The sequence below is a fragment of the Dendrobates tinctorius genome, unplaced genomic scaffold (genome assembly GCF_039654945.1).
Source record: "Dendrobates tinctorius isolate UK_male_01 unplaced genomic scaffold, ASM3965494v1 ptg000133l, whole genome shotgun sequence".
Classification (NCBI taxonomy): Eukaryota; Metazoa; Chordata; class Amphibia; order Anura; family Dendrobatidae; genus Dendrobates; species Dendrobates tinctorius.
Window position 1 is genome coordinate 36,479,704 of NW_027361801.1, and position 25,839 is coordinate 36,505,542.

Genomic DNA, 25,839 nt, shown 5'->3' on the forward strand with positions numbered 1-25,839 from the left:
TACCTCCAGCCCGTCAAGGTTGCCATGAGTCCCCACTGGAAGGTGTAATATACTTTCTCTCTCGGGAGACAGGATTACAGACTCCTTCCCAGGGGCCCTGATGACCCCTACCGCCTGATAAGACTGCACACTCACTGCGTCCCACAGATGCGGATCAATCGCTGAAGGGCTTCTTGAGCAGGCTTGTGTGTGGAAGCCTTGTTTCAATAACTGGGTCCCCGTTTGGTGAACATTATCTGATCGAGTTCTCACAGGATATTTATACCCAGTACTACAAGTACATCTTCTTTGATGAGCTCAGGGACTGGCAGGATCCCTTTTTTTCCCTAGCTTTTGCCCACAGATTTGAATATTCATCCACACGACCTCTGTGACCGGGATCGGCTGTTGATTGGCAACAAACAACCGGATCAATGTCCCCCTGTTTGGCTTAGTCAGGGCCTGAAAATGCTGTTTGAAATTTGATTCTGGCATCGTTGTCACTTGTGACCCGGTATCTATCAAGCAATCCACTGACACACCCTCAAATTCAGCCGCAGGATGGGACTCCCAGCAATCAAGTGTTCTTTGTGATAAGGAGCGGCCTCTCTTCTTGCTTCCCCGGCAGAGTGCCGCGTTACTGTAGGGTGTAGTAGTTTAACGGTGGCTGGGGATGGCTTTTAGCATAATTCCGGCATTCTCTGGTAAGATGCCCTTGTCCTCCACATTCCCAGCATTGGATACCTCCTCTCTGCCGAGGGGCGTGCCAAGCCTGTCTTTGTGTCTCCAATGTCCGACGGGAGGGAGCCTGCACCCACTGATCCCTAATCGGTCGGGTCGAAGAGTGGTTATATTTATACGATGGGTCAGACTGTTGTTCTCCCATTGTTTGCTCTATCCGGGTTAATTTGTCTTGCATACTGACAAGAGACCGCTGCAAGTCTTGCACTACCTGGACCAGCACGTCCTGATGATTTGGGTCTCCTCTGGTATTGTTACCCTGGACACGGATCACACCAGACGTGTAACTGTCTTCCTTGCTTCGGGACACTGCTTCTGCCAGAATTTGATGGAATGAAAGAGCCGGATCTGCACAGACCCGTTCTGACAGTGCTCTCCTCAAGGATGTGCTATGCAGTCCCAGAATGAATTGCTCACGGAGTATCCAGTCTTTGGAGCCCATTCCTCTGCACTTCTGCCAACACTTCTTGCCGTGGTGTTGCATACTGGGAGATCCCTTCCTCTTCCTGCTGCAGTCTAGAAAAAAATTTGGCGCGAAAGTCCCGCGCTAGTTGTCTCACCGTAGATTTCTTCCAAGAATTTCACTAGCTCCTTCAGGGTACTACGGGTGAGTTCTGACTGTAGAAAGACGTTTTTACGGGCCTCTCCCTCCAAGGCAGTCAAAGCAATGTCCACTTCAAGGTCTGTGCTGATGTTATAAATCTTCAGGGTGCTTTGCAGCATCAGACAGGGGCATATTATTGCCGTCAAATTTTGGAAGCACACTAAATATGGTGCCCATAGGGAGTGTCCTTGCAGGGGTTCCACCAATGTCCACAGCATCCCCACTAACACTAGCACTCTCGCCGTTGCAGCCTGCTGCCTGCATCTTGGTAACAGTAACCCTGCTCGCAGCGCCACTTGAAGCAATGGCCGGGGGACCACCACAATGCAGGGAGACTAGGGTACACAAGATGAGGTGCAAGCAACAAAGGATTAATTTATTTACAGGCAAGGAATGCAGTGTATAGGAAAATGCAGAAACATGGGTAAACAATGAAAACAGACAATTCACAAGGATAATATTCTTTAGCTGGGCCGTCAAACAGCACGGAGCACCAGCTATAACAGCTCAGCATATTTATCCAACTGGCAAGACAACACAGTACAGTAATGTATGGTGCTACACTAGCAATAACCTATCTGGCCTCTGACAACCAGGCCACATGGCTGCCGTGATCTATCTATTGCAGCCTATCCTAAACCCTAGCATGTGCACAGAAGAGATTAAGACTCAGAGTAGCGTTGATATCTCAGTCCATTCCCGGGGCCCCTGAAGCTTAGCAAGATGGTGCGCACGTCTTTCCCGGAAGCTCTGCGCAATGTGATCTTTTCCTTGTGTACAGGTTCAATGATGCTCCTAGGAACGGTGGATTCCTCCTCTGGATCCCTTTCTTGTCTTTTCTTTGTGGCTTCTCACGGCAAGATGGGAAAGCCACCTTTTAATCCCCAGAATAGTTTACAAAGTCACTGTCTCAGACTAAACGTTCTTTTCCTCACAGCTCCAGTCAGGCACACCTCCTTCCTGCAGAAATCTCAGGTCTCTCCTAAACACAGAATAGCAGCCACTCCCCTTTCTAATCTGGCAGATGAAACCAAACAGTCTATACAGCAAGGAAGAGCAGAATGTCCCACTGCTCTAACCAAGGGGTGCTGTCTCTTAAAATGGCATCTTGTCTCTGCGGTCCATAGCAATGCCACCCCCTCACACTCTCACTGCCGGTGGGAAACTAAAGAGACTTTCCCAAGCTTTCTGTTCACTGCCCAGCTTAACCACGCTCCTTCCTTCCGGGTCATAAGACATGTCCGGTCCCTAATTCTTTCCCCCCGAGCAACACTGGGCGCAGCTTCGACAGTTCCTGACCCGGCATTTTGCAAGTACCCGTGGCCCTGTCTTCGTCCTTACACTAATACAGGAGTTGGGTGAGCTGCATGATCAGTCAGTAAGTATGAATCTACCAGACAACAAAAGCAATAGAATTAAATTCTGAATACAGTGTATGCAAGCAAAGGCCTGTAATATGGTCATTCTGTCAGGCTTGAAACGCATGCCAGGAACATGTACAAGCCTCATTTTACATTGAATCAGCCTCCTCAAGGGAAAGAAACAGGAGTGCCATTGACCAATCTGCACAAGCCTTCCCAATTATTCTGGAAACTACCCAACCAGGCAGAATGAATCTTTTGCATGGTTTTGAGCAACAATGGAGTAACTTCAGGATATGTCAAAGAGAGTGTCAAGGTCTGTGGAGTGTATTACTCAGGTGAAAGGCAGTTCTACAGAACTCAGGTACAGGCCTAAGCATAGCAATGACCATGTTCCAATATGTGTAAGACTGTGGCTGAATAGGTCTGTAGAGTGTATTAACCCAGTCTCTTAGACAAGCTTAAAATGTACAGAAACAGTCCAATAGCTCACCACCATATTTTTGTAAGGACCCAAATTTAGAAAATTTAAGGGAAGCTGCAGTTTAATAAAATGACCCAAATCTCATTTAGGAACCTTGTAAAATTTAGCAATGGTCTTTGTCCAACACCTAGCTAACTAACATTTTGTGAACAGACATGTATACTGACAAGAGACAATTGGATGCTGCACTGGGACAATGAACTGGACGTGGTTGCTGATTGTTGTGTCTGTGCAACTTCAGGTTGTGGGCAGGAGGCATCAGTGCCTGCTTCATGGACAGCAGATTGAGAAGGCCATAACACAGGGGAAGGGGCAGTGGTTTCACCCTCACACACAGATTTTGTGCCTAGGCATTTCGCCCTTCTACTGGGATGCTTGGCTGCCATGCACTTTTGGTGCTTGTGGTGCTTAGATTGGCAGTGTTCTTGCCTCTTCTTAGCTTGGTTTGGCAGATGCTACAAATTACAGTTGTTTTGGCTGAAGGGATTTCAGAAAAAACGACCATATAGTTGAACAACGCACCCTTGGCCCTTCATCTAGCCGAGTGGGGGGGCTATGTGGAACAGCTGACCAAGTTCTCCCTCTGGTCAAGCCACTACCTCTTCTTGCCTGTGTTTTTTTGCTACAGATCCATCCTTCTCTGCACTGTGGTGTTCGCTAGGCGTGCCTCCATGCCAGATTGGATCAGTGTCCTCGTCATCGACCACATCATCCTCTAATTCATCAATCTGATTCTCCTTCTGCATTACAATTTTAGGCTATCCTGATGGCAACTGTGCATCGTAATTATCCTTCTTCAGACATGAATTGACCATCCCCAACATGACTTTCTCCTGACCGTGGGTGCTCAAATGTTTGGGCATAACTGCACTGCACCTCCTCATGGCCCTTTTAATGGTGCACGTTTAGAGGTTTGACAAATTTCAAGGTAACACAAACAGTTCCTCAGAGTGGCCAGCGTTGGTGTCTTATGTGTCCTGGAACTCTTGATGGTGGGAGGAAGGAGGACCAGCTTGAGGATTCAGAAGCCCAGTCTATTGGCTACTGAGAATGGACCATGTGGAAGACTTTGTGGTGCTGCTTTTCAACACACTGGAGCCTTTGTTTGCAATCCAACCCACAACATCCTCGCACTTGACTGGGTTCATTGGTGTAGCGCACTGAACAAATTTTGACAGGAAGCTAGAACGAGATACATTCACCTTCTGATCTGGCATATGGCCTTGGTGGGCACAACCATATCCACGTCCCTTAACTTCACCCTTTCTCAGATTGAGTGCATTATGCCTACGAAACAAAAATGTTCTGGCTTTATTTTTCACATGTACCTTCACAAAGATGTCATGTGCAAATTCACAGTATTTAGCAATGTGTGGCAATTTTTTAAGCTTTTTTACACATGGCAACTGCAGACACTTGAAAATTAGAAGTAAATAGTTACATTTGCGCATCTTTGCATTAGTGGCACAACTGCTAGATAAAGATACGCTATTTCATAAACCAATAGAAAATGTATTTTATTTTTATATCGCACTAGCTGAAGAGCCTGGCGCTGCCCGGGCATAGTAACTAACTGTGGTTAGTTGTAGCAAATTGTAATTATCCTCCATCCTATAGTCCTGTGTCGATTTACCCATCACACATCCTCCATCCCATAGTCACATGCACATATACCCATCACGCATCCTCCATCCCATAGTCCCATGCCCATACACCCATCATACATATTCGCCATCCCATAGTCGAGTGCCCATATACCCATCATACATAGGTCCGCGCCCATACACCCATCACACATCCTCCATCCCATAGTCCCATGCCCATATACCCATCATACATATTCTCCATCCCATAGTCGAGTGCCCATATACCCATCACACATCCTTCATCTCATAGTCCCATGCCCATATACCCATCATACATATCCTCCATCCCATAGTCCCGTGCCCATATACCCATCATACATATCCGCCATCTCATAGTCCCGTGCCCATATACCCGTCATACATATCCTTCATCCCATAGTCCAATGCCCATATACCCATCACACATCCTCCATCCCATAGTCCCGTGCCCATATACATATCCGCCATCGCATAGTCCCGTGCCCATATACCCATCAAACATATCCTCCATCCCATAGTCAAGTGCCCATATACCCATCACACATCCTCCATCCCATAGTCCCGTGCTCATATACACATCCGCCATCCCATAGTCCCGTGCCCATATACCCATCATACATATCCTCCATCCCCTAGTCCAGTGCCCATATACCCATCACACATCCTCCATCCCATAGTCAACTATTATGACATCATAATGAGCGGCGGCGGGGCTTGCGACCTATGATGACATCAGCGTCACCATGGCAACCGTTGTGACATCATAATGAGGGGCGGGGCTTGATACGCACACACTGCTTCCCCAGTATGCAAATAGGGGCATTATGACATCACAATGAGGGGCGGGGCTTGACACGCACACACTTTTTCCCCCAGTATGTAGATAGGGGCAAAATTGTTTGGCGAATTGGAACGCGCTGGGTTAAAATTTCGCCTCACAACATAGCTTAGGACGCTCTCGGGGTCCAGACGTGTGACTGTGCCAAATTTTGTGGCTGTAGCTGCGACGGTGCAGATGCCTATCCCGGACATACACACATACACACACACACACATACATACATACACACTTTGAGATTTATATATTAGACTAGCTGAAGAGCCCGGCGCTGCCCGGGCATAGTAACTAACTGTGGCTAGTTATAGAAAATTATAATTATCCTCCATCCCATAGTCCTGTGCCCAAATACCCATCATACATATCCACCATCCCATAGGCCCGTGCCCATATACCCATCATACATATCCTCCATCCCATAGTCGAGTGCCCATATACCCATCACACATCCTCCGTCTCATGCCCATATACCCATCATACATATTCTCCATCCCATAGTCCCATGTCCATATACCCATCATACATATCCGCCATCCCATAGTCCCGTGCCCATATGCCCATCATACATATCCGCCATCTCATAGTCCCGTGCCCATATACCCATCATACATATCCTCCATCCCATAGTCCCGTGCCCATATACCCATCACACATCCTCCATCCCATAGTCCCGTGCCCATATACATATCCGCCATCCCATAGTCCCGTGTCCATATACCCATCATACATATCCTCCATCCCATAGTCCAGTGCCCATATACCCATCACACATCCTCCATCCCATAGTCCCGGACCCATATACATATCCGCCATCCCATAGTCCCGTTTCCATATACCCATCATACATATCCTCCATCCCATAGTCCCGTGCCCATATACATATCCTCCATCCCATAGTCCCGTGCCCATATACCCATCATACATATCCTCCATCCCATAGTCCCGTGCCCATATACATATCCTCCATCCCATAGTCCCGTGCCCATATACCCGTCATACATATCCTCCATCCCATAGTCCGGTGCCCATATACTCATCACACATCCTCCAATCCATAGTCAACCATTGCGACATCATAATGAGCGGCGGCGGGGCTTGCAACCTTTGATGAAATCAGCATCACCATGCTAACCATTGTGACATCATAATGAGGGGCGGGGCTTGGCGCGCACACACTGCTTCCCCAGTATGCAAATAGGGGCATTGTGACATCACAATGAGGGGCGGGGCTTGACGCGCACACACTTTTCCCCCCAGTATGTAGATAAGGGCAAAATTGTTTGGCGAATTGGAACACGCGGGGTTAAAATTTCGCCTCACAACATAGCTTAGGACGCTCTCGGGGTCCAGACGTGTGACTGTGCCAAATTTTGTGGCTGTAGCTGCGACGGTGCGGATGCCTATCCCGGACATACACACATACACACACACATACATACATACACACTTTGAGCTTTATATATTAGACTAGCTGAAGAGCCCGGTGCTGCCCGGGCATAGTAACTAACTGTGGTTAGTTATAACAAATTATAATTATCCTCCATCCCATAGTCCCGTGCCCATATACCAATCATACATATCCACCATCCCATAGGCCCGTGCCCATATACCCATCACACAGCCTCCATCCCATAGGCCCGTGCCCATATACCCATCATACATATCCTCCATCCCATAGTCGAGTGCCCATATACCCATCACACATCCTCCATCCCATAGGCCCGTGCCCATATACCCGTCATACATATCCTCCATCCCATAGTCCCGTGCCCATATACATATCCTCCATCCCATAGTCGAGTGCCCATATACCCATCACACATCCTCCATCCCATAGTCCCATGCCCATATACCCATCATACATATCCACGATCCCATAGGCCCATGCCCATATACCCATCACACATCCTCCATCCCATAGTCCCATGCCCATATACCCATCACACATCCTCCATCCCATAGTCCCATGCCCATATACCCATCACACATCCTCCATCCCATAGTCCCGTGCCCATATACATATCCGCCATCCCATAGTCCCGTGCCCATATACCCATCAAACATATGCTCCATCCCATAGTCCAGCGCCCATATACCCATCACACATCCTCCATCCCATAGTCCCGTGCCCATATACATATCCGCCATCCCATAGTCCCATGCCCATATACCCGTCATACATATCCTCCAGCCCATAGTCCAGTGCCCATATACCATCACACATCCTCCATCCCATAGTCCCGTGCCCATATACATATCCGCCATCACATAGTCCCGTGCCCATATACATATCCGCCTTCCCATAGTCCCGTGCCCATATACCCATCATACATATCCTCAATCCCATAGTCCCGTGCCCATATACCCGTCATACATATCCTCCATCCCATAGTCCGGTGCCCATATACTCATCACACATCCTCCATTCCATAGTCAACCATTATGACATCATAATGAGCGGCAGCGGGGCTTGCAACCTATGATGACATCAGCGTCGCCATGGCAAGCATTGTGACATCATAATGAGGGACGGGGCTTGGCACGCACACACTGCTTCCCCAGTATGCAAATAGGGGCATTGTGACATCACAATGAGGGGCGGGGCTTGACGTGCACACACTTTTTCCCCCAGTATGTAGATAGGGGCAAAATTGTTTGGTGAATTGGAACGTGCAGGGTTAAAATTTCGCCTCACAACATAGCTTAGGATGCTCTCGGGGTCCAGACGTGTGACTGTGCCAAATTTTGTGGCTGTAGCTGCGACGGTGCGGATGCCTATCCCGGACATACAAACATACACACACACATACACACATACACACTTTGAGCTTTATATATTAGATTGCTGACACACTGCAACAGTGGACTATTGAAAATTATGGCCACTGCTAAACTGTAACGTTTGCTTATCTCTGCCCGAATTGCGCCAGTCGCACAAGTGCTAGATAAAGATACGCTACTTATTAAAACTATAGAACTTTTTTAATTTTTATATTGCCTTGCTGACACACTGCAACAGCAGACTAATGAAAATTATTGCCACTGTTAAATTGAGACATTTGCTTATCTCCGCCCTGATTTTGCCAGTCGCACAACTGCTAGAAAAAGATACGCTATTTATTAAACTGATAAAAAAATTATTTTTTTATATCACCATGCTGACACACTGCAACAGCGGACTAATGAAAATTATTGCCACTGCCTAATTGTCACCTTTGTTTTTCTCTGCCCGGATTGCGTCAGTCGCACAACTACTAGATGAAGATACTCTTTTTAGCAAATCAATAGAATTTTTTTAATTTTTATATCACCTTGCTGATACACTGCAACAGCAGAATAATGAAAATTACTGCTAAGTTGTGACGTTTGTTTATCTCTGCCCGGATTGCACCATTCGCACAGCTGCTAGATAAAAAATACACTATTTATTTAGCCCAAAAAATTTTGGGGGGGATTTTTTAGATCGCATTAATGAGACATGTAAACAGCAGACTCAGGGAAATTACTGGTAAATAGTGACTTCTCCATAGATCAACAGGTTGTGCGCCAGTCATATAACTGCTAGATAAATATTAGCAATTTAAGCAGTAGATGAGGAATATTATTTAGCAGTGAGCTTCAAAAATTGATGTTACTATATACTGGCACTGAGGAATATTATTTAGCTGTAAAAAATAATTTTTATAGGCTGCTACTACACAGAAATATTATGTAGCGCCAAGAAAATTAGTTTTGTATATGCTGATATTACCTAATATTATTTGCCTCTAAAAAGAGCTGATTTGTATATTATGGTAGTGGGGGAATCCCTCCCTATTTCCACCTAATCCCACAATCTGTTCTTAATACTAAGCTATACCACACCCTGTAAAATAGCAGAGATCTGCAGCATGTACTTGCAATGATGATAACACCTAGGTTCTTGCCTTTTATTCTCCCTCCTATTAAATCTCTCCCTATGCTAACTCCACGTAACAAATAACTAATCTTCACAATCTTCAGCTCTTATCAGAGCATTTTGGAATTAATAACTCTCCCTATATGCTTCTATCTCTCCCTATGCTCTCACTGTGCTGTTTCCGGCTGCAATGTGAACAATATGGCACCAGCAGCCAATAAATATCCCCTATGACTCTGTAAGGCCAGCCAATCACAGTAATGTCACCACAAAGATGGTGTCAGCCAGCCCAGCATATTCATTGGATGCAAATAAAGCACCAAACATGCTGGGCGGGTCACTCAAATATACCGAGGTGAATACCAAATTACTCGCTGAGCAATGAATAGCTTGAATAGCGCACTATTCGTGGGAGTGAAAAAATAGTGCTAAATGTATTCTTTCATCACTAAGTACAATCTTTCCAGTATTGAATTCTGCAAGAATTTATTCAGTACAAATCAAATTTTGAGGGCGAATTCAGGGAGGTCGCATTAAAAAAAATACGCTTTTTTCCAATCAATTTGTCTATCCATTTGTAAAATAGAAAATTGCAGCATTCCCTTTTTAAAAAGGTGAAACATGGTATATATTACAAGCCCATTTCCAAAAAGTGCTTAGCAATGAATGTTAAAAAAAAGCTCTTTGACTGAGGCAAAATATTATGTTCAGGGAATAAATAACATTTTTCAACTTGTAATTGTGCCATTTTCTATGTGCAGTAGTCATTTTGTCAAGACTTGATGGTTTTCACCCACTCGTTATTTAATTGGTGCAGCTTTATTTTGTTTTTTTTAATTCTATCTAATCAATAAATATATTGAAATGGAACTATTATTATGCTTTGCTTATATAGCGATACCATATTCAGCAGCGCTGTCTTCAATGGGGCTCACAATCTAAATTCTCTATCAGTATGCCTTAGGAGTGTGGAAGTAAACCAGATCACCTGGAAGAAACACACGCAAACACGAGGAGAACATGCAAACTCCTTGCAGATGTTCTTGGTGGGATTTGAACCCAGGACTACACCCTTGCAAGGGTACAATGCTAACCACTGAGCCACCGTGCTACCCATGAGGATCGAAAAGGGATTACCCTTTTGGATCATCATTTCTTGTGTTAGACAGATTTTGGTATCAAGACGTTCAATGTTAAGGCAGAGACTCACTGCCGTATTTCTCAAGCGAGAATTGCATCGGAAACCTCGTACTGACTGTCAGCTCTCTGACCTGAGCTTAACAGCTGCATAGTAATCCATCATGTTGTCTTGCTCAGGTCAGGAGAAGTGTCGGGCCAGTCCATGCGGTGCGATGCGATTCTCACACGAGTTATAGGGCTGTCTGACTCAGCCCTTAAACAATGAATGCTAGTTCAAATAGGTCTCAGTCAGCTTTACCCTCATATAGATAAAGAAGTTTTTATCAAATTGTAAAAAATATCCCTGAATATCTTGGCAGTAACATTACAGCTACCATATCTATTAGGGTAGGAGGCATGCTCAAAAGAACCAGAAAACAGCACAAAGTTATCCTAATGGGTATCATGAAATTTACCATTACCTGATCCTTTTCCTTAGGGGTCAAGAACAGAAAGATTTTTAAGTTTTTCTCTATGCAATTTTTCAGCCAAACTTTGCTTCCGTGTTTTACATTATGTAGAAACTTGCAATGGTCTTATAGACTGCTTCTGAAGTCTGTTTCTGCAAAAAAGCTATGTTCACAACATGTTACAATACCAAAAATAACAGATACAAACAGATGCACATTTGTCTCTTTACATAGCTGTTGTATGATTGCTTCTTGCAGTGTCAGCTGTTATCTACTAATTGTATGTGAAGTGCAGTATGTTTCTGTCACTATATTAGCTTAGGTTCAAGAAAGAAACCATCAAAACAAACTGTCAATTATATAGATGAAAGGTTTAAAAATATGTCTTGTTGCTGTTTCCTGAATAGGATAATGTCAGACAAGCCAGTTTATAGAATGAATGTTTTAATATCTGACACAGATTGCAGAGTACATAATACTTACATTTCATTAAACCATTAAAATTATTGGTAGTGGAAATGCATTAAACAGTATCATACATCAGCAAATAAAAAGATAAAACCTTACAGGATATAATTTGTAACTATGCAACTGAACCCATATTAAAGTTTGGGGGCATAAAAAACTTAATCAGATATATAAAAAAAACACCAAGAGAACTACAGTATAAAGTGCCAATTAAACAGATTTTATTTAAACATCTTTAAAAATTGTACAAAAAAGTTAAGTATCCAAGCTAACTGCATTCCTAGCAGGGAAGGCCAACACATATAATAAGATCTAGTATTTAAAGTGCTCACATAGTGCAATATGCTCAGATCCACTCCAATACGTAATGTTAGTTGTGGGGATATAGTGTTCCCTATAACTTGAAAAACTGTAAATAAAGCCAATAGTAAGGAGCACTCACATGATCACATGAGACAGGTCAGTGTGTGGCATCCCTGCTGCCCCAATGCACATTTCGACAAAGATACGAAACGTGCGTTGGGGCGACGGGGACGTCATACACTGACTTGTCTCATGTAAGTCCTCCTTACTATTCTCTTTATTCAGCCTGTTTAAGATTTTTTGAAGTTATAGGGAACGCTATATCCCCACAACTAACATTACATATTGAAATGGATATGAGCATATTGCACTGTGTAAGCACTTTAATCACTAGATCATATTATACAGTGGGTAAGGAAAATATTCAGACTCCTTTAAAATTCTTCACTCTTTGTTTTATTGCAGCCATTTGGTAAATTCAAAAAAAATTATTTTTTTCTCATTAATGTACACTCTGCACCCCTTCTTGATGGGAAAAAAACAGAAATGTAGAAATTTTTTGCAAATTTATTACAGAAGAAAAAACAAAATATCACATGATCATAAGTATTCAGACCCTTTGCTCAGACACTCATATTTTAGTCACATGCTGACCATTTCCTTCTGATCTTCCTTGAGATGGTTCTACTCCTTCATTCGAGTCCAGTTGTGTTTATTTACACTGATAGGACTTGATTTGGAAAGGTACACACATGACTTCACAGCTCACAGTGCATGTCAGACCAAATGAGAATTATGACGTCAAAGGAACTGGCCAAGGAGCTCGGTGACAGAATTGTGGCAAGGCACAGATCTGGCCAAGGTTACAAAAGATTTTCTGCAGTACTCAAGGTTCCTAATAGCACAGTGGCCTCCATAATCCTTAATGGAAGAAGTTTCGGACCACAAGAAGTCTTCCTAGGCCTGGCCGTTGAACCAAACTGAGCAATCGTGGGAGAAGAACCTTGGTGAGAGAGGTATAGAAGAACCCCAAGATCACTTTCACTGAGCTCCAGAGATGCAGAAGGGAGATGGGAGAAAGTTCCACAAAGTCATCTATCACTGCAGCCCTCCACCAGTCGGGCCTTTATGGCAGAATGGCCCGACAGAAGCCTCTCCTCAGTGCAAGACATATGAAAGCCTGCATAGAGTTTGCTAAAAAATCAAATGATGGACTCCCAGACTATGAGAAATAAGATTCTGTGGTCTGATGAGACAAAGATAGACCTTTTTGGTGATAATTCTAAGCGGTATGTGTGGAGAAAATAAGGCACTGCTCATCACCTGCCCAATACAATCCCAAAAGTGAAATATGGTGGTGGCAGCTGCAGGGACAGGACGACTGGTTGCCATTGAAGGAAACATGAATGCAGCCAAGTACAGAGCTATTCTGGATGAAAACATCTTCCAGGATTCTCTGGACCTCAGACTTGGCTGAAGGATGACCTTCCAACAAGACAGTGACCACAAGCACACAGCTAAAATAACAAAAGAGTTGCTTCGGAACAACTCTGTGACCATTCTTGTCAGGCCCAGTCAGAGCCCTGACCTAAGCCCAATTGAGCATCTCTGGAGAGATCTGAAAATGGCTGTCCACAAACATTCACCATCGAACCTGACGGAACTAAAGATGATCTGCAAGGAAGAATGGCAGAGAATACCCAAATCCAGATGTGGAAAACTTGTTGCATCATTCCCAAGAAGACTCATGGCTGTACTAGCTCAAAATGGTGTTTCTACTCAATACTGAGCAAAGGGTTTGAATTCTTATGTCCATGTCATTTTTCCATTTATCTTTTTTAAGAAATTTGCAAAAATTTCTACATTTCTGGTTTTTCAGTCAAGATGGGGTGCAGAGTGTAAATTAATGGGAACAAAATGAACTTTTTTGAATTTACCAAATGACTGCAATGAAACAAAGAGTGAAAAATTTCAAGGGGTCTGAATAGCTTCTGTACCCACTGCATGTGTTGGCCTTCCCTGCTGGGAATGCAGTTACCTTGAATACTTTAACATTTTGCGTAGAATTTTTAAAGATGTCTAAATAAAATCTGTTTTAATTGGCACTTTATCTTGTAGTTCTCTTGGTGTTGTTTAGGATATAATTTGTGCCAATATTAGGATGGTAATCTTAATACAGAATGAGAGGACACCAAATAATTATGTCTCACATTCTTGAGACCAAATTAAAGATGGTCTCAAGTGTCCTTATTGAGAAATTAAGTTGATTTCATATGCTCGAATTGGGTCAAGCAAACGAACATCCTTTACAGGATGTTATCTCCTACCCTATCCTCTTTAGGATGCTATTTCATATGTATCACCACCTGGGGTTGCAGTTAAATGATAAATGATCCAAATTATGTCTCAATGTTAATATTATGGATGAGTGAATGCGCTTGGTGATAGTTGGATATCACTCAAGTATCTGAGTGTTTGGGTGTGCTCCGTACCCACTGAGCATTAGCTGGTGCTCAGTTTCAAACCTGAATGCCCGCCCCGCATGTTTGGTGCCTGTCACACAGTCAATAAGCATGCAAAGATTGCCTACGAGTCATTTTAATGACATAGCTATCTTGGTAGAGCATTACTGTGATTGGCTGGCCGTGTGACATTATTAGGGGTTAGAAAAGGACAGAAGATGACAGGCTCAGCACACTGATGCCATTGCACAGCTCTGTGAAAGTTGCTATTATAGTGAGAGAGTGCCTATCCAGACATGTTTGTGCACAGTTTAATCAGAGTCATGTAGTGTTGATACTGGTGCTGAAGCTGACCCATCATACTAACAGTCATTGCAAGGGCTAATTTTGTGCTTTGCTGTTTTTATCAGATACAATCTCCATTTAGCCTAGGGAGGGAGAGAGAGTTGCAGGAGCAGGGTGAGTGGCTGAATACAGGCAGGGATTAGGGCTTTACAGTCTGTTGCTAAATACTGTATATAGCTGTGGCAGATGGCAGCATTTTTTTTTTTTTGGGGGAAAAACAGTATTGTCGTCTATAGATTGTGAGCCCCATCAGGGACAGTGATGATAATGTGGGCAAACTGTAAAGCGCTGTGGAATATGTTAGTGCTATATAAAAATAAAGATTGTTATAGGTGCTTTGTGGTATATATCTTTGTTATATAACACTCCCAAAAAGCGTTGAAACATTTTTCCTGTTTTACATTGCTCATCCATATACTATAACGTGGTCTGTGGTGCATTTCGGTGGTATATAACACTCCAAAAAAGCGTTAATTTTTTTTTCTGGATTGCATTAGTAACCCATACAGTGTAATGTGCTTAGTGGGTGAAAAGATGACAAAGATGGCAAGATCCTGAAGTACTATCAGAGCCAGACCAAGCTGTAGTGACAGTGGAAATGGCAGTAGCCGTTGGTATAGAACCGGCTGCATTTCCAGATCAACCAAGCTCAGAACCCAGGCCGCAACCAACACTGCTGGGGTTCTTGAAGACTGCAGATGGGAGAGCCAGGATCCAGTGATCAAACTGAGGGGACAGGGCTGGTTGGAAGAGAGAAGGAGGCAAGCCAGGTCCAGAGCTGGAAAAATGCTAGCGTGCCCGCTAGCCGCATTGTACCAAAAATTGTTATCCCGGAGGATGGTTGTTATGTACGACTGGCAACGGAGATGGGGTCCATAGAAGAGTTTTGGACCCATCGTTACATCTCATTCAACTAGCGGGTAGTATAGACAGAACACCTGCTTCGAAGACTGTAAAATCGGATGGCGGGAATCAAGGTCACATTCCTCAAAATGGAGGGTCAACATCGCTGGTATGCGGTGGCTGTGATCAGAGAAGAAAGGGAGCAGGATAAACCCTTCTTAAGAAATGAATGGGCCTGAGAGAGGCTCCTCGAAACAACTTGAGATGGGGTTACCACCACCAAAAGATCGTACTGTCCTTGGGGTACCCCACTTCCTATGTGGTAGCTGTCGATGGTGCAGGTGACACAGGGGGATATTGCCCATTTCTACATGTTGTGGGCTCCATCACTACAAGAAGTCAGGTCACTTAAATCCCAGTCACCTGGGAAATGGGCTCTAGGATCAGGAAGAGGCAGTCCCCCAGTCACTCAAGGAAGGAGAAGAAGTTTACACCTGAAGAGGATTACTGTATTACCCTCTTTATTAGAGTTGAGCGACTTTTGGTTTTTTAGGGTCGAGTTTCGTTTCGTGAAACCCGACTTTTCCAAAAGTCGGGTCGAGCAAGATCAGCCGATTATAGGGAAAAGTCGGGGTCGTCCCGAAACACGAAACCCAATGTAAGTCAATGGGGAATAAAAGTCTGCAGTGAGAGGAGGACAGGAAACACACATACAGTGCCCATTTGAATGCCAAAAGCATCAATTCTTCTTACTTAAGCTTGTCAACCTTAATTAACTTCATAATACAAGTTACGCACTGAAAAATGGGGGTTATTTGGCTAAAGTTGTGGGGGGGTAGGGCTGGCTCCTGGTTTTCATGTGCCCTGGGCGAAAGAGCGCCCCTTTAACACATACCACAACTCATCATGCTCCGATAAGGCAGAGAAATAGCGGTATAGTACAATGAAAAATACTTCACTTTTTACATCTCATGACGAGGCCCATCTATTTCTCCATACAGAATCATTGGTCCCATATAATGTTTGAAACAGTATATGATAAGCTCCACATAATGCTACAGTATATGTTGGTCCCCATGGATGAAGCTCCACTGTCTTATGGGCCCAAATAATGCTCCAAACATAATGGGCCCCTTTTCTAATGCTCTAGTGTATAATGGGCCCTGTAAATGCTGCTCCAGTGTCTGATGTCCACCTTTGGAATGTTCCAGTGTATGGTGGGCCCCATCTATCATTCTCCAGAGTATAGTGCTCCCCAAAAATTGCTGTCCCAACATTGAAAACAATCAAATAAGTCTCCTCGCTTGGGAATCCCTGTAATAGTATGGACTCCTCGTCGTCCCCGTCTTCCATCTCACTGCACAGTATTTCAACCTTGCAAGTGCTGTGATCCTGAGCAAGCAGGGGGGGCCCACTCGTTGGCGACGGCACTGGCACAGGGCCCCTGATAGTACGGTGGTGTGTCTGATGGCGGGTGGGCCGAACCTGCACTTTCATCTGCAGCTTCCTCTTTGTCGCCGTGTAAGATGGAACTGTATATGGGAAGGGTAACCTGAGTTTCATCAGGGTCAGATTCAGGCCGTGTAGCGTGCGAGGGGAATGTAGTGGTCTGGGTCAATGTACCAGCAGATTCATCGAGCAGTGGCTGGGCATCAGTGCACTTGTGTCGCCCCCAGGAGTACGGTCACCACAGTGGCATTACCTTTCTCCTAGGGAGTGTGATGTCATGCTTGGGAGCAACGAAGGATCTCTCTAGCAGGTTAACTGATTGGGCAGCGTTATTCCCACGAGTCATGACCCTCCAAACAGCGTTCATGAAGGCAAAGTGTTTGTTTTACGTGGGCAGTATGGTTGCAAAGCTGAACCTTAAAGGAATGTCCAGAAGGGCACCACCAGGAGTGGAGCCTATGGTTAAATTCGACTCCACCTGGGAAACCTCAACCATGCCAGCTACAGAAAAGATGCACACATTGCAAGCTTAATTCCGTTAACGAACCAGACTCCGTCATGCCCCGCGGTCCGAGTCCGGCTTACTAGAGGGACACGTGAGGCTCTGGCACATGAGATTGGCCAATAACTGGTGTGTCATGCCCTTACATGTCCGTGGCTGCATGTGCGCTACACTGAAAAGGCTAGCGTTTGTCGCTTACAGGTGCAGATAACCCACTGAACAACGTTAGTGATGGGGATCACTGATTACAATTATTACCCGCGAACGATGATTTCCCAGTAAGTGCAGGTCAACCGCAGTTCCGGAATTAGGCCTAACCGTCATTCCTGAAAAAATGAAAAACTTACGTGTGCAAACCACAGGTGCTGTAGCTTGCTTAACAGCTCGCCAGCCGTTCTCATGCCCAGTATGGATTACACGTGATTGCACAAAGGTGAGAAAGGGTACCGTATCCCCAGATAACATGTATGGATAGCGTACACATTCAAAATATATGTCAATACATCAGGAGGCAGGCTCAGACGGTGTTAGGCCCAGTATGGCTTGCACGTGGTTGCACAAAGGTGAGAAAGGGTACCGTATCCCCGGATAACATGTATGGATAGCGTACACATTCAAAATATATGTCTATACATCAGGAGGCAGGCTCAGACGGTGTTAGGCCCAGTATGGCTTGCACGTGATTGCACAAAGGTGAGAAAGGGTACCGTATCCCCGGATAACATGTATGGATAGCGTACACATTCAAAATATATGTCTATACATCAGGAGGCAGGCTCAGACGGTGTTAGGCCCAGTATGGCTTGCACGTGATTGCACAAAGGTGAGAAAGGGTACCGTATCCCCGGATAACATGTATGGATAGCGTACACATTCAAAATATATGTCTATACATCAGGAGGCAGGCTCAGACGGTGTTAGGCCCAGTATGGATTGCACGTGATTGCACAAAGGTGAGAAAGGGTACCGTATCCCCGGATAACATGTATGGATAGCGTACACATTCAAAATATATGTCTATAAATCAGGAGGCAGGCTCAGACGGTGTTAGGCCCAGTATGGATTGCACGTGATTGCACAAAGGTGAGAAAGGGTACCGTATCCCCGGATAACATGTATGGATAGCGTACACATTCAAAATATATGTCTATACATCAGGAGGCAGGCTCAGACGGTGTCAGGCACAGTATGGATTTGACGGCCCAGACTACACAGTGGAGGAGCAGGGAGAGGTAAAGATTGCAAATGCTGGGGCCCTGCCCAAGCAAGGGGGGCCCACTCGTGGGCGTCGGTACTGGCGCTGGGCCCCTCATAGTACGGCGGTGTGTCTGACGGCAGGTGTGCACCACCACCGTCAGAGACACTTGATTGCACTATGAGGGACCCTGTGCCAGTGCCCGCGCCCAAGAGTCGGCCTACCCACCTGTCCAGGGCAACGGCACTCGCACGGTGTCATGCGCTAGGTGGTGACCCCGGCCATGGGGGGGGAGGCAGCACAGTTAGGGAGTTTTAGAAAGTGGCATATGTTGATGTTGGACATTCAGCTGATGCAAAAGGCGAAATAGGTCAAGTCCCAGGAAGAGGTGGACCAAAGCAAGCCATTTTTCTGTCACCCTATGTGTCATCAGGGGAAGGTGGGACAAAATCCTTGGAAACCCATGCATGGTTCATTTTAATGAAGGTTAGATCATCCACATTTTGGGTTGACAGACGGGTCCTTTTTTCTGTCAGGATTGAGCCAGCTGCACTGAAGACTCTTTCCGATAGCACACTTGCAGCTGGGCAAGTGAGCTCCTGTAAGGCATATTGTGCCAATTCAGGCCAGGTGTCCAGTTTAGCGGCCCAATAGTCAAAGGGGAATGACCTGTGTGGGAGAACATCGATATGGGAGGAAAAGTAGTTTGTAACCATAGTTGACAACTGCTGTCTCCTGTCACTTTCCATCGATGCAGTATTACCAGTTGTGTGAGCTGTACTTGAAAAATCAGTCCACAACATTGTCATGAAACCCCTGTCTCCAACGCCACTTCTGCTGTGTGCACCATGAACACCTCTGCCAAGCTGCCCCCGGCCCGTACGGCTCGTGTGAGAACCATCACCGCTGCTGTGTGCTGGGAATGCCTCAAGCAACCGATTTACCAGAGTTGCTTGTTTATTAGCCAATATTAGGTCAAGGCTCTCCTGTGGCATGATGTTTTGTAATTTGCCTTTATAGCGTGGATCCAGGATGCTGGCCAACCAGTAGTCGTCATCGTTCATCATTTTGGCAAAGCGGGGGTCCCTTTTTAGGATCTGCAAGGCATAATCTGACATGTGGGCCAATGTTCCCGGTGTCAATGATGCACTGCGAGTGCTGGTTGGAGGAGCACTTTCTGGCAAATCCACATCCCTCCAGTCACGCACAAACCCTGTACCAGACCTTGCCACGCCAACATTTTCACTTGCCCCACGAGATGCATCCTCCTCCCCTAAGTAATCATCCCCATCATCATCCTCCACCTCCTCTTCTTCCTCCACCTCATCCAGGAGAGGTCCCTGAGCAGACAATGGCTGAATGTCATCAAGGATTCCCTCCTCCTCTTCCTCCTCATCAACACTGGCTGCAGAAGCCTGCTCCTTAAGGTGCGTCAAAGTTTGCATGAGCAGACGCATAAGTGGGATGCTCATGCTTAGGATGGTGTCATCTGCGCTTACCAGCCATGTGCATTCCTCAAAACACTGAAGGACTTTACAGAGGTCTTTCAGCTTCGACCACTGCACACCTGTCAACTCCATGTCTGCTCTCAAAGTGCCTCGCCGTGTATCCTCCCACAAATGCATTATGGTCTGCCTCTGCTCGCACAGCCGCTCCACCATGTGCAGGGTGGAGTTCCACCTTGTTGCAATGTCGATAATGAGGCGGTGGTTAGGAAGGTGGAGCAATCGCTGCAGCTTTTGCATACGAACGGAGTGTACAGGCGACCGGCGGATGTGCGCGCACAGTCTTCGCACCTTCTGGAGCAGGGCTGTTAACTCCGGATAATTTTTGAGGAAGCACTGCACCACCAGGTTCAAGGTGTGAGCCAAGCAAGGTATGTGGCTGAGTTTTGAAAGGGCTATGGCTGCCACAAAATTACGGCCGTTATCACTAACTACCTTGCCTGCCTCAAGATGTACACTGCCCAGCCATGACTCAGTTTGTCGCTTCAAGTACTCGGCCAGCACCTCGGCGGTGTGCCTGTCACCCAAACACATCATCTGTAACACAGCCTGCTGATGCTTTCCACTAGCTGCTCGATAGGGGGACACCTCGTGTGCAACAGTGGCAGCTGCAGATGGAGTGCTCGTACGACTGCGCTCTGTGGACGAGCTTTCGCTTCTGGAGGAGGAGGAGGGTCGAACACCTACAGCCAACTGTTTCCTATACCGTGGGCTAGGCAGCACTGTCCCACCACCGCTGTCCCCTGTGGACCCTGCATCCACCACATTAACCCTGTTCGCAGTGATGGACACGTAATGGCCCTGGCCATGCCGACTGGACCATGCATCAGTTGTGAGGTGCACCTTTCCACTCACTGACTGCTTGAGTGCATGGACAATGCGGTCTTTTACATGATGGTGGAGGGCTGGGATGGCTTTGCGAGAGAAGAAGTGGCGACTGGGTAGGGCATAGCGTGGTACTGCATAGGCCATGAGTTCGTGGAAAGCTGCGCTTTCCACCAACCGATAGGGCATCATCTCTAACGAGATTAGTTTGGCAATATGGGCGTTCAAACCCAGTGTACGCGGATGAGAGACTGAGTACTTTCTTGACCTACTCATAGTGTCTGGGAGGGTGAGCTGGACTTGAGAGCTGCATATGGTGGAAGTAGCGGTGGACAGGGCGGACTGAGAGAGGGTTGATGATGGTGATGGAGTTGGTGTTCTTTCTGATGGCCTATATTCAGTATTTCGTTGATATAACAGTGGGATTCCCTGACTGCTGTGGCCTTGCAACGACACCTCAACATTTGCTGCTGTGCTAACCGGTGGGCTTACAGTGGGGGAAACAATGCAGCGTTGCTGACTACCTTCTTTGTGATCAGTTGCATATGTGGCACTTGAGGTTTGGTGTTGTGTCCACGCTTGCAAGTGCCTGGTGGTTAAATGTCTAAGCATGCAACTGGTATTCAAATTTTTCAGATTTTTCCCTCGGCTAAAGGTCTTTGCGCACTTCTTACAGATAACCTTGGCCTGATCATGAGGATTTTGTTCAAAAAAGTGCCACACTGCACTCTTCCTACTTTGGCAGACATTTTGCGGCCTAGCACGCTGTGATCTTTTGACCCTCTGGACAAGCTGTCCAGCAACTCTTTTGATTTTTGGAACCTGTCTTTGGAGTGCTCCGGGCCTGCCAGATAACAGCTGTTGCGATGTCGATGTCTGCTGTGGATGCTCCTCATCTGAGCTATTGGAAGCAGCACCCTCTTCCCCAAATGGATGCCAATCTGGGTCAACAACTGGGTCATCCATCACCTCCTCTTCAATGTCATGTGCACCTTCCTCTGTGTCACCGTGTATGGTGGTATAGTGTGCGGGAAGGGGCACCTGAGTGTCATCAGGGTCAGAATCTGGCTCTGTACACTGCGAGGACAATGTAGTGCTCTGAGTGAATGTACCAGCAGAATCATCTATCAGCGGCTGTGCATCAGTGCACTCCATGTCAGATTCATCTTGGCCTGGGTAATTCACCATTTCACTTGATAATCCAGGCAATGTATGTGAAAACAGCTCCATGGAGTAATCAGTAGTATGGCCTGCATCATCCTTCAATCTTGGTTGGGGTGAAGGACACAAGGAAAGGTGTGGTTCATGAACATGAGCCTCCAATGACAACTCAGTGCTTTTACTTTTTACAACTTCAGAAGAGGAGGCGATAGAGCTGGAGGCTGAGTCAGCAATGTAAGACAAAACTTTTTCCTGATGCTCTGGCTTTAAAAGCGGTTTGCCAACTCCTAGAAAACTAAGCCTTCGAAGCCTTATGGAGCCAGACGATGACGCAGGCTCAACACCTCCTGCATTCGGTCCTATTTTGCTCTTGCCACTACCATCAGATCCACCACCAACACCATCATTACCAGCTGCCAACCCTCGCCCAATTCCACGGCCTCTTCCACCAGCCTTCCTCATTTTCTGTAGAAATGTAGACAAAATCCAACAAACTGTATAGTAATGTAAAACAAGGTACAAGGTGTCTATAGGACAGGGGAGATTTTGAATTTCTGCACACACTTGTGGACACTGGACACTTATGGATTGTGTGAGGCCCACTGAATATCACAGCACTATGTCACAGGCTCCATGGCACAGGTGTGAAAAAAGTGACTACAGGATAAGGGAGATTTTGAATTTCTGCACACACTAGTGGACACTGGACACTTTTGGATTGTGTGAGGTCCACTGAATATCAGAGCGCTATGTCACAGGCTCAATGGCACAGGTGTGAAAAAAGTGACTACAGGATAAGGGAGATTTTGAATTTCTGCACACACTAGTGGACACTGGACACTTTTGGATTGTGTGAGGCCCACTGAATATCAGAGCGCTATGTCACAGGCTCGATGGCACAGGTGTGAAAAAAGTGACTACAGGATCACAGAGATTTTGAATTTCTGCACACACTTGTGGACACTGGACACTTATGGATTGTGTGAGGCCCACTGAATATCAGAGCACTATGTCACAGGCTCGATGGCACAGGTGTGAAAAAAGTGACTACAGGATAAGGGAAATTTTGAAATTCTGCACACACTAGTGGACACTGGACACTTTTGGATTGTGTGAGGCCCACTGAATATCAGAGTGCTATGTCACAGGCAGAAATTGGCTAGTGTATCACAAACTACAATGTGTATGTAGAATTGGGCAGAATAGGAATCTCCCTAGAGTGTAGGTCTGTATTAACGGAAAAAGTCCTCCACTTATCCTTCCACAGTGACACACAGATAGCTTCACTGTGGCCGTGATAACAGCCGTTACACGGTACTGAGAGGAGCGTGCACGTACACGGCTGTCCGCTGTACGTAAAATTGTCAAGCTCCGTGTTTTTTAAGTATACGGACTGACACACGCTGTCTCTCTATAGTTTTGAATGTGATCAAACAGCAAATATATTTAACTGTTTGAAAGCTAGACAAAACTAGTAGGTGCAGGTCTGTAAGAACGGAACATGTCCTCGACTTATTCTCACAGGGTGACACACAGATAGCTTCACTGTGGCTGTGATAACAGACGTTACACGGTACTGTGTGAGGAGCGTACACCGCTGTATGGTGTGAAAAAATGCACGCTCAGTACCTCAGCAGGACAAAAAAAAAAATTGGGATTGCTTTTAAAAAGCAGTTTGCAGAGCAGTGGGTAAACAGCAATGCAGCTGTCAGGAAGCCTTAGAAGGCAGCCTAACAACCAACACCGCTGATCCACCACAATATAGCCTCCCCTTGCACTGCACACACAGTGACTGGTATGTTGTACAGGCAAAATCGCTAGCAGCAGAAGCAGTTTTTTTTTCTTCTTCCCTGCCTAACGCTCTCCCTACAGAATCAGCAGCAGCAACCTCTCCCTATGCTAAGATCGGCAGAAGTAAGATGGCAGTCGGCAAGCACACCCTTTTATAACCCCTGTGACGCCCACCAAAGCAAGCCAATCACTTGCATGCCCTTCTGAAAGATGGTGGTGACCCCTGCCTATGTCATCACATTGCCCACAGTGTCCGTGGATCCTGATTGGCTGAAAAAGAGCGCAAAACAAACTTTTGAAACGCGACTTTGGCGCGTAAGTCGCCGACCTCGTGGCCGACCTCATCCTAGGGTCGGGTTTCGTTTCATGAAACCCGACTTTGCCAAAAGTCGGTGACTTTTGAAATTTTTTGACCCGTTTCGCTCAACTCTACTCTTTATACATTTTTTCCTGGCTTTGCAATTTCTGCAAAACATCTAGGAGTGTAGGAGTACATTAAGTACACTTTCAAAATATTTACATAGAACATTTTTTTATGGATTCAATTAGTCAACCATACAGTTTATCTTACTTTGGGTATGATTGCAGTGATTTAAATTTTTTAAAAATTACTTGGCCTGTTACAGTTTACAAAATATTTTTGTTCTAAAAATTGAATATTGTCATGTATACTGTAGAACCTTCTTTGTGTGAAATTTCATTGTCTTGAAAAAAAATCAAAAATTATCTGCTACAGGTGTAGAAATTTGACTGTTCAAAAATTGACTATTGTCATATATGCTGTTGAACTTTTTTGTGTGAATTTTTGTTGCTTTGAAATAAAAAAAAAATTGTCTTGCTACAGGTGTTCAAATTTGGTGCCTTGGCACTTGGTCCCCAGTTGCCGTTATTTCTCGAGATGTGGCATCACCGCCTTGTACCAACATGTGTCCAGGAACAGCTGTAATGCCCTTACCATCACAGTTACTGGGATTGTCCTTTTACTGACCAACACATTGACAAGTTTTTTTGTCCACAGATGATATATTTCCCTGACGGCACACTGGGTGAACATTGTAGAAGCTGGGGCCGAATCAAACTCGGGCACAGCACATGCGCCACTGACAATGAGGATTGCTGACACTTCTTCTACCAGGGTTCTCTAAACCTACACCTGTTCCTGGACCTCATCCTGCTCCTCTTCATCCTTCATCTTCAATGGGTCCTCATCCTGGACCCGTTGAAGTGATTTATGCGAAATGGCCATCATCCATCCTTGCACTCCCCGCATGCCTCTTTAGCCTGCATGTCCTCATCAAAGTTTTTTGTCACACAGATGAAATAAAACAACTTTGATATCCTTCTCAATGTGGTACTGTCAAAGGCCTGGGCCAATTTTATGACACCCTCACAGTGTCCATGCCCTGATGAGTAGGCATTCTTCAGAAAGAGAGAAAAGTTTCTAAAGATGGTCAAACCCTCAAAACCAGAGTGCTTCCTAATTCCTCTGTGACCTTCAGCTATTAAGTCTCAAAGCTGGATACCTGGCATGAGCTGTCCCTCTTTGCCTTGGAGGAGGTGCACTCCCCTGCTGATAGCATCTTTTCTGAATGGGTTTTTAGTGCCACTGAGGGAGTCATATCAGACAGGTGCTTTCACCTGTCAACAGAAAATGTTGCAGTCTCACTCTGATAACAGTGAACAAAGCCTGGATTAGACCCGATATTTGCACACCACCAAATTACAGCAGCACATAAAGTGTTTTTAATGTTTAATATTTGAATGAAGCCCACCATTTGTTGTCTATGGATGACCGGATGACCATACTTACACATTTTTCTTGGTCTTGCACTTTGTGCAAAGCCTTTATGAGTGTAGAAGTACCACAAGTA